Raw genomic sequence first — 15,720 nt, forward strand, 5'->3', positions numbered from 1 at the left:
GGACAATTATTTATTACCGCTTCCTGTCACATGACCAGCGTTTCTAATTTAGCGGTTTTCCTGCTAGATCTGGAGATTTCGTTTGCAATCTAGCGGGAAATTCTAGAAAATCTGGAGATATTCCGCACTCACACACCCGCAAGCGCTTGAAAATACTTTAAAACATAAAATACATTCATTCATGTAAGTAAAAAAAAAAGTAGAATTTATTGCCTTTGGTAACAATTATTTATTGATTATTTGTTTTGTTTTTCACCTTTTTTTTGGCTAACCATTCTTAAATCTCGCTATAAAATCGAGTTTTCCAAGTACATTTTAGGTGGAGGGGGGCATTCCAACCTTTGAAGTTTAGTTTAAAATACGAAATTTAGAAGTATTTAGTCGAAAATTGTAAAAAGCAAGAAACAACAGCAAAAAAAAAAAAAAAAAAAAAATTATATCAATACAGTAGAATTCAATTATCTACCAACCTAAATACTTTTAACATGCTAAAACAGTTTTTTTGTTTTTTTATTTTTCTAATTTCAAAATATGTTGCACCATTATTGTGATGTTTAATTTGAAGTATATTTCAATTTAACTTTTATTATAAAAGTTTGAGTTTATGATTTGCTTCCTGCAAAAAAAAAAAAAAAAAAAAAATACCCTCTCTGAAAAAACAGGTAAAGCTAGCTGATAAAATACGGGAGCTAACCGCTTCAATATAATTCCAGAAACATATAGTGAGAAAACACTGAACATTTTATATATTGAATATACTATATTTATAATTTTTATATGGTAGGAAGTGAAAATAGGGAGTTTTTTTTTTGGGGGGGGGGGAATTAGCGATTTTTGAAAATTTCAGATGTTAAAAATCTAGCAATTTTCTTGACATTTCTTTCTCCTGATCTCGTGGGTTTTTTTTTAAATCTCAGTTGCCAACATTGCATCACTAAAAAAACACTACAGGCTTAAACAGAATGTGTTTACAATATCGGTAAATTTTCAATGGGTTTAATCACATGATTATTGATAAATTTACCACACGTGGTCGCTTTCCTATTAAATATTCATCGAAAAATGAATGCCGACGTTCAAAGTGTATACACATTTTGACCCCTCCCTTTACTTAAAAATTCACTAAAAGTCAGGAAATTAACCAATTTTAATGAAAATTGCAGTATTTATCAAATAATGATCGCAGAATATAATTAACTAATTATTTTTACTTAACTCTTAGTGAAAATGTTTTATTTTGTTTAAACAAAAAATACATTTACTAAAGTTATGGTTTTCAGTAGTAAATAAAAAACGCAAAAATTTATTTTTGCTTTTTTTTAAAGCATCGTAATTTGTAACAATAAAACAATTTTTACAGTAACATTACGAAAAAAAGCCCCTAAAGTCCGTATTAATGAATTCAATATAACTCGAAGAAAAATGAATTCTCGCATACTATTCAGGAAATTAAAGATTCAGTTAGATTCCTATTTCAGTCACCTAAATTATTTAGGGTGAAATGAGTTTAGGAATTTATAGCCAATCCTAAATATTTTTTTTTTTTGCTTAAAAAATAGCGTTAATACAGTAAGTTAGGTAAAATTTGCATAGAATGCTCTGCTTTACGGTTGTTGTAAAAATGCAACGGAAATTTGAATTTCGTTCCCTTTTAAATTCGGTACATTTTTACATTACATCCAACTCATCATTCACATTCAACACGTCAACTTTTATAGCTTTTCGGGTATGCTGGCAAGGTTAGGGGTGTCTATTCCGAAAGCCAATCTTAACATGGGTAGATTGGTAGGTGTGTAAGAAATTGCGTGAAAAATAGTGAATAATTCCACCCCGTTTTTCCAAGCTTATAACTCCTCGAAAAATGTAACTCAAACCCTAATTTTTTTCAATCAAGGGAGCAAGGACCAAGGTTTCATTAAAAAACAAAACAAAAAAAAAAAAACAAACGTGTTTTTATTTTAAAAGGTTTTAAACTTCGGACTTTACAGCTAAATTTCTAAAAAACACTACTTTTTTTGTTTTAAATTTGAATATATTTATTGACCTTTTCTCTTCAATTTGTAATATATAACATTTTGGTGAGTAAATTTAGTTTTTAATAGACATTTCAAAATGGGAGGCGTGAATTATTCGACCTCCTGTCTTTCCAAGCTTATAACTCCTCGAAAAATGTAATTCAAGCCCTAATTTTTTTTCAATTAAAGGAGCAAGGACCAAGGTTTCATAAAAAAAACAAAAACAAAAGAAAAAACAAACAACGTAGTTTAAAAAAAAAAAAACAGGTTTTAAACTTCGAACTGTACAGGTAAATTTCTAAAAACCACTACTTTTTTTGTTTTAAATTTGAATATATTACTTATTGACCTTTTCTCTTCAATTTGTGATATATAAAACCTTGGTGAGTAAATTAATTTACTTTTTAATAGACACTTAAAAATGAAGGGGGGGGCGTGAATTAAAAAAAAAAACGTTTGTCTAAAATATTATATTCGGTTTATTGGAAAGGGCATAAAATTTCACATTGACCCTGAAAATATCGTAAAAATAGAATCAATAGAAAAATTTTGATAGATTTTTAAAGTTTAAAAATTGAAAAATAGTGAGTTTGTAAAATTCATTAGTTTTTTAAAAAATAAAAAAAAATATTTCTATTACTTTTAAAACAACTTTATTAGTTTATTTTGGAAGTATAATCCATAAAGAAAATAAGCAATCCACTTTTAAAAGAGAAATTACGAGATTTTTATATTTTATTCGCAGTTTCGTGATAAGGGTGTCAAAAATTCTGATACATCTACTAGATTGGAGTGTTTATTCGTTGTAAAGTACCCTACGACCTATAAATGTCGACATTTCCAATGTGAATGGTAAGCTGGACTTATGTAAAGAATAACAAAAAGATATACCAAACTGACTTTTTCGTTTAAAAATGGAATTATTTTCCTTTCGTTATTAACTTTTTTTTTTTTTTTTTTAATAAATATTTTGTGTTTTATATACATAAAGTACAATTGTTGAATGTTACTATTTTGATTATATTCGTTTGAGGGGGGACACAATTAAAAAATTAAGAAAGATTAAAACGAAGCAAAATTTAAGTTTCCGTTCCATTTTTACAACAACCATAAAACAGCGCATACTCAGCAAGTTTTATCGTAATTTATAAGCATTATGTTGAAACACTAAATCAACATTTTATTTATTTTTTTGCATAATTAATGATGGAAGTATTTTTCTGTTTATTTTCTGAACATCTGTTAAAAAAATAATTTGTACATTCTCTTGAAAAAAAAAAAAAAGAATCAAATTTTTCTCTACTTTCACATAACTATTTACAGTGTTCATCTGTTCTTTTTATAATAAAAATTCCGTTTTCAAAGAGAAACGTTTACTGACAAATTTCTTTAAAAAAAAAAAAAAGTGCAAGTTTTCCTGAAAAAACAACTTTCACCTAACAATTTATGGTAAAAAATTTATCTTTTTTTGGGGAAAAATAACTTTTATTGATTAAAAAAATTGCAAAAAATAATAAAAGTAAACGAACAAAATGCAATTTTTCTAGAGGAATGTGTTCATTTTAACAAACTGAACCACAGCAACGCATGGCCGGGTACAGCTAGTATTTTTATAAATCATGTCATTCTTCTGAGTATGACCATAATATTTTTATAAATCATGTCATTCTTCTGAGTATGACCATAACATTTTTATAAATCAACATGTTATTCTTTTGAGTACGACCATAATATTTTTATAAATTAATCTGTTATTCTTCTGAGTACGACCATAATATTTTTATAAATCATGTCATTCTTCTGAGTATGACAATATTTTTATAAATCAACATATTCTTCTGAGTACGACCATAAGGTTTTATAAATCAATACGTTATGGTTCTTCTGAGATGAGAATACTACAAAATAAAAAATTAACTATAAATATCTATTTTTAAATTCTTGAAAAGATAGATTCCAAAATTTGAAAACAATAGATTGAAAAAACTTTGTTGCCAACCGAATAATATAGAGATCACACCTCTTCCTTTTGTGGTTCCAGAATTTCTAGAGGCACTTAAGATTTTGACCTAAGATAACTGGAAACATATTTCAAAGTCTACATATCAATTGGATTCAGAAAATGTAAGAGGGAGGGGTCTCATAAGTTATGATGGGGGTAAAGGCGTTGCTACCGAGGTGATGGTAAAGGCAGCTGTATTTTAGTCACATCATGTCAGCTGTGCATGTTTAATACGGAACTAGTCGCTATTTACTTGCCCTCCCCATGATAGGAGAGGTCGGTTTTTAATGTGGAGAAAATACAGCTCCCCCACAAAAAAAGGTCACCTTGGATTAGGACAAAAATGAAAATACCTTTAGCCAAGAAGGATCTCTCCTTCACTGAAGACAGAAAAGATGATAACCGATACTACACTTTGCTCTTCTACCAACTTTGTTGAAATTCACAATTTTTACTGCTCCCACAAAACCTAATATTCAATATTTGTACAAAGACTGTCAGAGAAGGAAATTCCAACGCACTGAATAAGATTTTATTCGTTCACGACAGAGTTATCGATTGAGAGGGAAAGCTCTTTTATTTCAGCTTATCAAGAAATGATGACAGACTGATAACTTATTGATTTCAGATAAGGCACAGAATGACATCATAAGCCACATCAATGCCAGAATGATTGTCAAGTTCATATATATAGCACAGTTACATCCAATATCTAAATGACAGGGTTCAACTCTTTTACACCAATTCATTGCAGATTGCAACAACCGTAATGTAACGTAAACGTAACATGCAAGATTGAACTACATGAGTTTTTAGTGTAATTAAAATCTTGTCCATACCTAAATACTTGATGCTTCGCCAAGGCTATCAAGGGTACTTTTTATCGTGACGCCATGAGTTGTCTACCACAGCTTAAGAGAGGCCCATCTACCCTCAAGAGAAGGATAGACTGTGCCAGTTTCCAAGCCTGGTATTTTTACCTCGCGGTACATACAGCGTCTCGCTTTCCCAAATAGTCACCAATCTTGTATTGGCCAGGCTCAACATTGCTTAACTTTGGTGATATGGCGAGAACTGGTGTGTCAACGTGATTTTATATCAGAACTATCAGAATTTACTTCCCATTGTGTTTGCGAGAACAGCATGGATAATTTTGAGTATGATGGGATGAATTGCTTAAATTTGGAGTGTCGAAATAATGGCACCCCAAAAGCAATAAACCCAGAAAAAAATTTTTCAAGGTCAACCAGAGGTCATTTGAGGGAAATGCACAAAGTAGGAATTTTTGCCATCAGAAAGATTTTTTTTTTTTTTTTTTAAATGGAGAAAACAATGAGGTACCCTAGATATTTATGAATTAGGATGTGTTTGGTGACTGCAATAGTATGATACAGTCACTAGCAGCTTCTCTTCCTAAATTAGAATGTGTCATCTTCAATTTTTGAAAAATAAATGGATAAAACTAATGAGCTTTTGTTTATGTAGAAATGTCTAGTTGGAGTACATGCTACTTGCTTCAGCATCGCACATGGTTCTTGATCCTGCCGGACCACAGACCTCCGGAAGTAACCCTTTTTTAGTTTCTTAGCTAGTCAAGTGAATGTCCTCCTCCCCTCATTATAGGAAACTTCCAAAATGCCCAGCAACTTTTTCTTTTTGCTCCTAGCCAGAAAACAGAGGAATGTATCATTTAAAAAAGGTTGGGAGGGTTCATTTTACATTCTTTCCTTACTCCACGCTAAAATGAAATAACTATAAAATAAAAACAACTTATTTATCTATTCATGTATATATTCAAGAAAAAAATAAAACTAAATCGATTTGAGAATTTCAAGTAGGATAACATTTGATGTAAATGTAGTATTGTGGTGATTGGGGATTCTAGCTAAGAAAATGACAAATCTTAGGTACAGTGACAAGGATGATCATAGGTCCCCACACTTTTGAAGGGGCTTTTGTCTACTTTGTTTTTAGAATTTTACATTTTCGGAAATAAATACATTTTTCAAAGTATTGTTTGATGGTCCTTAACTTTGGATTGACTGAATTTGTATTCAATATTAACAGTCCAATGATTGATACGCACAACATCCATCGCACATTTCAATTCGATCAAAATGAAACTGACATAAAACATGCCTTTAAAATAGAAACAGATAAATGAAATGAAAATTTTGAAACTAACGTTTAACAATGGAATTTTGTACTAAAAATTTGGATAGTCAAGATTTTGCAAGTGCTATGGACCAAATTGATTTTCAGAAATCTTATCTTCCTCCCAAAGAGAGAAGGTATAACTTTTTTTTTTTTTTTTAAACTCTTGTTCATTGCAAACAAGGAATGCTGCCATTTGGACATAAGGATACTATTTGGAACCATCTTTACAGGGGACTATGTGAGGAGTTGAGTTTATATTACACTAGCCTGAGTGCCTGGCGTTGCCCAGATGTTTGAAGGTGTGTGTTGAGCAAAAAAAAATAAAATAAATAAAACATTTTAAAGTAGTAGTAGTAGTAGGCAGGCAGGCAGGCAGGCTCGAACCCATACAGCGAAGAAAGACAAGAACATGAAAAAACATGACGTCGTTACTGTTGCACCCATCACCAAATCGGAAGTGATGTAGGTTTAAATCAAGGCTAGTCAATCAAAAAGAGGGGATGACTTTCGAAAATATTGGCGAAAAAAGCGACCCCCCTCTCTCTAGAAAAGTGCCCAGTTGAGGGTAAAAAAAATTAATGTTTTTAGCCAATTTTTTTATATTTGTCGTCTGAAGGGTCAAGCTTCAAAATGATACTGATCTTGTGAAAATCCGTCGCCTCTGTTGTAAGTTTTTGCGAGACATACAAACATACATTTAAATAGACAGGTGAGATTTATATTACACATTTAAATTTCTGCATATTAGTACAGTCGGGGAAGCAGAAAACAGGGAGGGAATTCCAATGTCTAGTAGTCTGAGGGAAGAAGATATTAGAGTAGAAGACTTTCCAACATCTAGGGATCTGTACAGTGAAGAGATGGGATTTTGCAGCTAGACAGGTTTGTCAGGCATATGTATGTGAGGTGGTACAACTGCAAGGAGTTCAGATTACATTGCATTAAAACACTTGTAAAACAGGCATGGGGCTGCAACATTGCAGCGATGGGACAGTGGTTGAAGCTTGGTTGAAAGCGTGGGACCTATTAGCTTGGAAGCTCTTTTTGGATCCTAAGAGGGAGGGACTAGTAGTGGATTCATAAGATGTATAGCAATAGCATTGAATCTATGACAATTTTAAATGCCTGTACAAAAATGTCTGGAAACTTATTTAAGCCACCTCGTATGTCGGATAAATCTGTGGAAGCAAGTAGAAGTGAACTATTGGTGAGAGTGGGGTTTACTACAGAACTTGTGTGTGGGAACATGTACTTCAATTGCTGTTTTGAATCATTCAGTAGCCTTATGTCTATATTGTTCTGCAGGAAGAGAAAAGATACTACACCATGTGGTATCTCTAATATGATACCTGATAGCTTCCCAGTCAGCCTTCTTGAAGTATTCTGTCATTTCGAACAATGGTTCTTCAACTTCGAATCGAGAGTTCAGTGTAATGTTTACCAGTATCACAATGTGATCAGCATTCCCGAGTGGGCTTTGGGCATTTGTTACACAATCCTTAGAAACTGTGGTCAGAAATAGGTCTATAAGTGAGACTTGCCGATCTTGTCAATCTGGGAGATGGATTAAGAATGCGACTGTCAGAAAATAGGACATAAAAAAGCTATGTTGGATGCTACCAGCTGTGTTTATAACTAGAGAAACCAAGTTAATTACGGTAGTGGACATTAACAAATATATATTTGTGTGATACTATAGACTACTCACCAACCAGAAAATATTAGCTAGGAAGTAAATGACAAGAAAAAATAATTAACCTATTGTGCTACACAGACAAAGTGGTGCCATGTGCAGTTAGACACTAGTAAGTAGAGAGTGAGGAAGGGTCAAGATAAACAATTTGGAAGGAAGTATTTAGTTCTGGTTGAAGTAAGCTAAGAAAAAAAACAAAAAAAAAACGGATATATTGGATTTCAGGTAAAAAGTAGTATATATTTAGATGACACTGACTGCTAGAAGTTGTTTAAGAACGCTGAGAGATGGTTTGGGAGATGAGTTTAAATGGATGACATCGAATGATCACTACAGAGATTGATGAGGGATCTCAGTTAATCTAAGCCGATATCCTAGATTTGAGATGGGAGGTTTAGCTCAGAAATAGAGACCTTAACAACGCGACTCCAATAACACACCTGTGTTCAACAAATCTTGTGTATGATCTTTGTTTTTATTTTATACTCAAATCGCATAAACTATGCTTCTCTTCTCGGCTACTAACTACACTAGATATAACACTGTCTTGGGCAACGTTTGTTAACCTTGCTAGTCAAACTCTGCAGTCAAGGTTTTTGACGCAATTGTTTGAAGCAATCCAAATAAAATATTTTCTTGTGAGAGATTTCAGAAAATGAAACCTTTCAATAAATAAACGAAATTGACAATTGTTGATGGAAAAGCTAGTTGCTATAAGAGAAATCGTGGTTTACAGCCATGTGGTTATATTGAAGAAAGAATTTAAAAACACAAGTTGTCATTTCGCTTGCTGAAAGACTTCTTTTTCGTTAGCTTTGCTGATAATAGATTTCTGGAAAGCAGAAAGATCGCAATTGATATATTACTTTCCCCAAGTCTAGGCGGTGGGTGGACAGATCAGTAGACGGGCCTCTCGGATAATTGATAAAGGGATTTTTTTTTTTTTTTTTTAAGAAAAAGAAAAGATTTCAAGAGAGAGAGAGAGAGAGAGAGAGAGAGAGAGAGAGAGAGAGAGAGAGAGAGACAGACAGACAGACAGACAGACAGACAGACAGAGAGAAAGAGAGAGACAGAGAGAGAGACAGAGAGACAGAGAATGGATCTCGTATGGGGAGGTGAGAAAGAAAGAAAAAGGGAAAAGAATAGAAGAAAGGAAATGTTTAACTGATAGAGGGGGAATTTGCCGTTTTCTCAAGTCATTTGTTTTTAGCAAGTAATTCGAATGTTCCCCTTAAACATGGAAACCCAAAAGGCTGGATCCCTCCCCTAAAGAATAAAGTGTGTGCGTGTGGGGGGAGGGCGACTTTTCTCCATGATAGACAGAGTAGACAAACATTGTCTGGAACCTTGTAACGGAAACCAAATTACATCAAAACCCTGCATCAGAAGATGCCAGAATTTAATTTTTCTTTGAACTTATACATTCATGACATAAAAGTTTCATCTGTTGCAGATACTGACGATGTGAAACGCACAGAAAGCAACCCTTGTTATAGACGTTTGTCAAAAGAAAAAATATGTGTCTTTGAATTTCTCCATGAAGAAAAAATTGAACCGATCAACATTCAACAGCACCTGTCGAACGTCTATGGTGCAGTTGATGTCAGGACAGTTAGGAGATGAGTTTGTCGATTTCAGAATAGCAAAAGGGATGCAAGTGACAAAGTGCATTCCAGACACCTGTACTCCATCGCTGGCAAAAGTGTAGTAATAATATTGTTCATGTATAAAAATAAATTATGGAGTACAGATAGTCTCCTGTTTTTATGGTACAACTCCATCTTTGTAGCTCTTCAACATTTTTTTTTTTTAGTTAAAATACAAGATGCATTACAACCTTTGTATGTAACTAACTGTTGCTAAATGGGTCTCTGCATATACACCTATTGCTTTTATGGTCTATTTCGTTTTTGTCATGAGATTTTGCTGTAACACCGTGTAGAATTGACATGGCTAAATTAAGAAAAACTGCAACACAAATGTTGAGGTGATTGGTGGTTTGAGACACATGTATCGCGGCATACTAGTGTACGAGTATTGTTTGTAATGTGTTGGAGACGCCCCTCCATGGGATTAATGGACTATCTCATGACACCACTCCCATTGGTGACATCACTTCCGGTAACGAGACCGGTGCCCGGCAGTCTGAGATTGGCACGCGACCAAACTGGACGTGTGCAAACGTCCTACCATTAAGGAACGGATATACTCAACTCACTTTGCCTGTAATTTATGTGAATACATGTTTCGGTCCTAAAACTCCTGTGTTCCTTCGTTTATTACCATTTAACCCTATAACAACTGGCGGCGAGGATTTGACTTTCACACGGGTTAACTCCACAAAAAAGAAAACAAAATTCTCATTGACTTCAAAAGAACTTCGAATTTACAAGCTAAGAATTCGGTTGGCAATTACGTTCTAAAAACAAAAAAAAAAAAAAAGAAAAGAAAACGAACTCATGGCAAAGTTATCGAAGAAATTGTAAGTTAATTTTTTTGTCTATATTTAAATTGCAATGAACTGGGCTAAACTCATTTTGTAATGTTTAAAAATTAAGTTGGTTGGCTTATTGAAAGAAGAAAAGAAAAAGAAAAATGCTGACCCAAATTTCACCGTGTGAACAACTATTGTAAAATGTCGACTGTTTAGGCGTATGCAAATTTGAAGATTCTTTTTTTCAAATAAAGTGAAGTTTCTTTTTTTTGCCTTTGTTTTTGCTGCTAACTTCTACATATTTTAACGAGAGAGAAATGTTCCCCCCCTTTTCGTTTTACTTGGGCTAAAAGTAAAATACTTTTTCATTGAGTGGAAGTTTTTGAAATATTCTATTTTTAACTGTCGGTTCTAAGTGAAAAACTTTCTTGCCACGTGGGGACAACTCCTCCCCACACACACACACACACACACACACACACACACACACAAAAAAAAAAAAAAAAAAAAAAAAAAAGCCATTTTGGTCAATTTCCAGACAATTCCACAATTATTTTTATTCATTTGCAACTGTATGGCATCACAGTATATTGTTTTTGTTTCGCAAGTAAGTTTTTTTTTTGTCCACCCTCATATTGGGTTATTTCTAAGGGTTTTACCAAGAAGCAAGGGATACATTGCTTCCTTCTTTATACGCACACACTCAAGGAAAGGACATTTTATTTTTTATTATTTTATCTCTCTTCTCCAGTCAAAAACGGAAATAATTTTTTTTTTTGTGCATTTGGAAAAGCCATTAAAAAATGGAGGACGTTAAAGCAGTATTGATACAGCTAATAAAAGCTCAGATCGACCAGCAGCAGAAAGCCGAGGAAAATTTAAAAGAACGTGATAAACAGCTCCAGTTACAATTTCAAGAGAGGCAACAAGCATTGGAGGAGAGAATGCTACTTCAACAATAGAGACAAGATGATGTTATTATTAAATTGCTAAAGAATTCCAAGCCAAAGCAACAATTTCTACATGTGTATAGGATTTACACCCAACCCGAACACACCAACAACAGTCTCACCTGCAGAAACAATGTTTGCACGGAAAGTGAGATCCGTTTTTAACAAGCTCTTACCCAAACAGTCAAGACCATTAGTGACCACTTATGCACCCAGTAAACGTTTCATACTAGGTCAAAGAGTGTTTTTCAAATATTATAAAAACAATACATCATTCTGAGAGGTGGGTACAATTACTAAGAGAGTCGGTGACATGGTAATAATCATCCAATGACCAACATATACCCACACACGTCACCAGAACCAATTAAGATGAAACCAGCGACAGTCCACCATTGGAAGATGAGCTGATAGACACTGTCTTTGAAACTTGACCTTGAACATCCTCAACCAACACCTGAACTACGACGGTCATTCCGTAAGAAAAAGCTTACCAAGCAATTGATAGTAAACCCCAAAAGGAAGAGGTACAGACAGCTTTTACAAACAAAAAGCTTGGGAGAGGGGTGTTGGAGACGCGCCTCCATGGAATTAATGAACTATCTCATGACGTCACTTCCGCTGGTGACGTCCCTTCCGGTAACGAGACCAGTACCCGGCAGTCTGAAATTGGCACGCAACCAAGCTGGATGTGAGCAAACGTCCTACTGTTGAGGAATGGATATACTCAACTCACTTTGCCTGTAATTTATGTGAATACATGTTTTGGTCCTAAAAATCATGTGTTCCTTCGTTTATTACCATTTAACCCCATAACATGTTTTATTTAGCATTACTTAATAGTTTTATTGAAAAGTAGCTATAATGACTAAGTCAGTAAATTTTATTCTTTTTTTACAATGCTGTTTTTTTCACTATCTTACAAGTAGATCAGGTTTTGTGCTTATAAAAAGCAAAAGCAAGAATTAACATAGAATGAATAGATTAACATAATATTGTTAAAATTATCTAATTAAGACTTCCTTTATTTCAGGACGAACACCACAAATTCTTAATGATTTTGTATAACAGCAAAGGTTGAAAAAGAAAAATAGGTGATACATTCCAGCAGTTACTATGGTACAATATAACCCCTTTTTGTTTTTGTTATATTTGAGTTACTTTGCATTATCTTACAGATTGAGGCCCTATGGAAGCGAGCAACTAGGGTTAACTAAGTATATATGCAGCTTAAAGAATTTAAGCAACTAACTATTGATGAAGCTCGAGTATTTAGATATATACAGATTAAGAATTTGAAGTCAAATGAGGAATGTATAACAATAAAATGTCCTGATGAGACGTCAAAGAATGACATAATTGTCTAATTTTGATAGAGGTCAATTTTGATAGGATAATAGTGAGTGCTGATATACCGGTATTAGATTCATGACTGATTATGGAAAGATGGAGATGTTTATAGAACAAAGACCACAGTTGAAATATAAGTGATAACCTAATATATGAGGGAGCAGAAAGTTGGAGCGAATTGAAGCAGAGTTGAAGGGGGTGGTTTTTATGCCAGTGAGGCCCGAGAAACGTTATAGCCCTCTAATATGATCACTCAGCATGAGAAACGGGATGCACATTGTAGAATTTAGGTCCTAAGGAATTACATAGTACTGTGTGGATTTACTGATATTTAATTATAAAACAAAAATAAACCTACAATTAAAACTACAAGAAGTCATCTTGTGTGTTGATTGCATGGTATTCAATCGGATAAATCTTTATTCCAGCATCCACAAGACAAGTAGGAATCAACAACTAAGCTGCACAACGCAAGGAAATAGAAGAATCCAGGGGGATAGCCACAAGGGAACTGAGAAAAGGTATGTCCGTCTATTTGAATGAAGTGCAGTTGAGACTTTGCTGTTACATGAACTTGTATGAGCATGCATTAAACAATGTATGTTACAATTTAAAAAAAAAAAAAGAAAAAAAAAGTCAGGTTATAGTTTATTCAAATGACTGAAAGTGAATTATCACAAGTTTAACAAAAAGTAAATAAACAGTTGTATTTGATACCGACACCTAATTATTTAGTTTAATATAATCATAACATGGTTGCCTTCGGGCTAAGATCAAAGAGTAATATCTGTTCTTTAGATGCTATATTTCAATTTCTTGTTTGTCAGTGGAGCAGAAACCCTCCACGACTGACACAATTTTTTATTTTTGTTTCTTTTCTCCACGTTAAAAAACGACCCTGTACCTGTCCCGTAGGGAGGCATTGTAAATAGGCTAATCATACAAGCAAAATTTAACAAATTAAACCATCCCTATTTACTTGCCATCCCCTAGTTTTTTTGTGTTTTTTTAATAGATTTTTTTTTTTATTGCTTTTTCACCCAAAATTAGATACGTCACTTGGATGTAAAGGGCTATTATTTGGGACAAAATTTACAGGATAACTATGTGGGGAGTTGAGCAGTAAAATGTCTTAACATTACACTTGAACATTTGCATGTCAGTGGAATCAGAGAAGCAGGAACCTGGGAGGGAATTCCAAAATCCAGCAGTTAGAGGGAAGAAACTATTTGAGTAAAAGCTTGTCAGGTGTATTTACGTCAAGAGGGAACAAGGGATTGGAGTTTGGAGTACATTCCATTAAAGTACTTGTAAAATTGGCACAGAGATGTAACATTTCATTGATGGGATAGAGGTTTGAGTTTAGTTGACAGTGTGGGACATATTAGATTGGCCACTCTTTAACCTTGTCTAGGAGTGATAAACTAGTAGCAGATGCACCAGCTTAGATATGGTGACAATAGCCCATGCATAGGCGAATGGTGACCTTTTAGGCGTACAAGATACTCAGGTGTAACTTTCAAGCATTGTAGAGAGCCCATCTTGTTTGCAGCAGTTTTGGCAATGCCCTCAATATATTTATTCCAATTCATGTTCCCTGTGAACATTAAGCTGAGAAGTTTGAACAAAGAGTTTTCAAGTAGAATGTTATTTGCTAAGGTCACTTTTTAATGTGGGGAAAATCCAACTACCAAAAGGGGTACTTTGGATCGGGACAAAAATAAAAAATTTCCTGTCCAGCATGACTTCTTCAGTGACCGAGGATCAAAAGAATGAATTATAAGAAGAGATACATTTTACTCCTAGCTAAAAAGCCAACAAATAGTCAAATTAAAACATGTCGCATTTTTTGTTTACAAACCAACTTTGCATGTTCTTGTGTTTACTATATTAAAGAAAGCTTATTTATTTTCAAGCTAATTTGTGTTTTAACATGCTGTGCTGTACAATTACTTGCTGATAAAAATAAATAAAAAAGGTCTCAAGGGCTCCAGAAAAAATAAATCTTTTCTTCTATTCAAAACCGATTTTATGACGAAAAACCAAACAACTGCTATTATCTGTTTAAAAATGCCATGCATGTTGAAAGTCAACTGGTTGACTCCATTTTGTTTATTTTGTAGGGTCATTGAAACCCATTTGATCCAAAAAGGAAAAAATAATAATGAAGAATGAATGATCTGAAGAACCAAAGAAAGCTGAGACAAAAACACTGAAGAAATAAGAGCCACGTTTGCAGGAGTTACCAACAGTTTCCCTAAATTTACATTTTATGGCATTTTGGAGTGGTCTTTCATCTTTGCAGATAAAGATACAGTAGAACCCTGGGATACGGTGGCTCTAGGCTATGTCGTTTTTCAGGTTATGATGTGGAATGTTTTTTGCGGCCCCTGGTTATGGTATTTTCCCCACCTTATGGTGTTATTAATGTTATCTGATTATATATACATGTGTATTATATACTGTACTGTATTTTGTTACTAATCTTAATGCTGTATCCCGGGGTTCTCCTGTACAAGATATCGATATTGTTCAACATGGCTCTAGTCAAGTACAGCTTGATGAATATGCTTACAACTTTCAACAGCATTTCTCAGAACGTTATGAGATGAGATAAGATATATATTCGTGCATACGTTATCTCCTTTCATACAATTTTGGAAGAAAAATGAGATCGTCCAATTAGTGATGATTGGCAATTAATTTGATTCCCTTAAGCTAAAATATTCCAACTTAATCCATTTTAAAATGAATTGTTCCAAAATCAAATCATGTCGTCCAGTCGATTAAAAAAACTACAAATTTGAATAAATACATTTTAAAAAGTGATATTTGTTTTTAATGATTTCAAGAATATTTGGCTGGCAATTTTTATGGTAAGAAATTTTCTTTTAAAGAATATTTAATTGGCAATGACTATTTTTATGGAAAGAGGAATAATATTTTTCTAAATTGTATTAATGATATCTTTTGAAAGGAATATCATTATTAACAGTAAATTATACAGATTTATGTAAGGCACCATAGAATTTTTATGTGTCCAGCTAGTTAGAGAATAATCTATAATATAAATCTCACCTGTCTGTTTAAATGTATGTATGTATGTTTGTATGTCTGTT

General features: G+C 33.5%; 1 long non-coding RNA gene across 1 annotated transcript; it reads left to right on the plus strand.

Annotated features, from left to right (window-relative positions):
* Positions 1–12,967: 12,967 nt before the first annotated feature.
* Positions 12,968–15,430, plus strand: LOC145269084 (uncharacterized). Its single transcript, XR_013864945.1, has 2 exons — positions 12,968–13,122; positions 14,725–15,430. It is a non-coding gene; the product is annotated as an uncharacterized LOC145269084 (long non-coding RNA).
* The last annotated feature ends 290 nt before the right edge of the window (positions 15,431–15,720 follow it).

The sequence above is a fragment of the Euprymna scolopes genome, chromosome 45, assembly GCF_053919585.1.
Source record: "Euprymna scolopes isolate OS-2025 chromosome 45, ASM5391958v1, whole genome shotgun sequence".
Lineage (NCBI taxonomy): Eukaryota > Metazoa > Mollusca > Cephalopoda > Sepiida > Sepiolidae > Euprymna > Euprymna scolopes.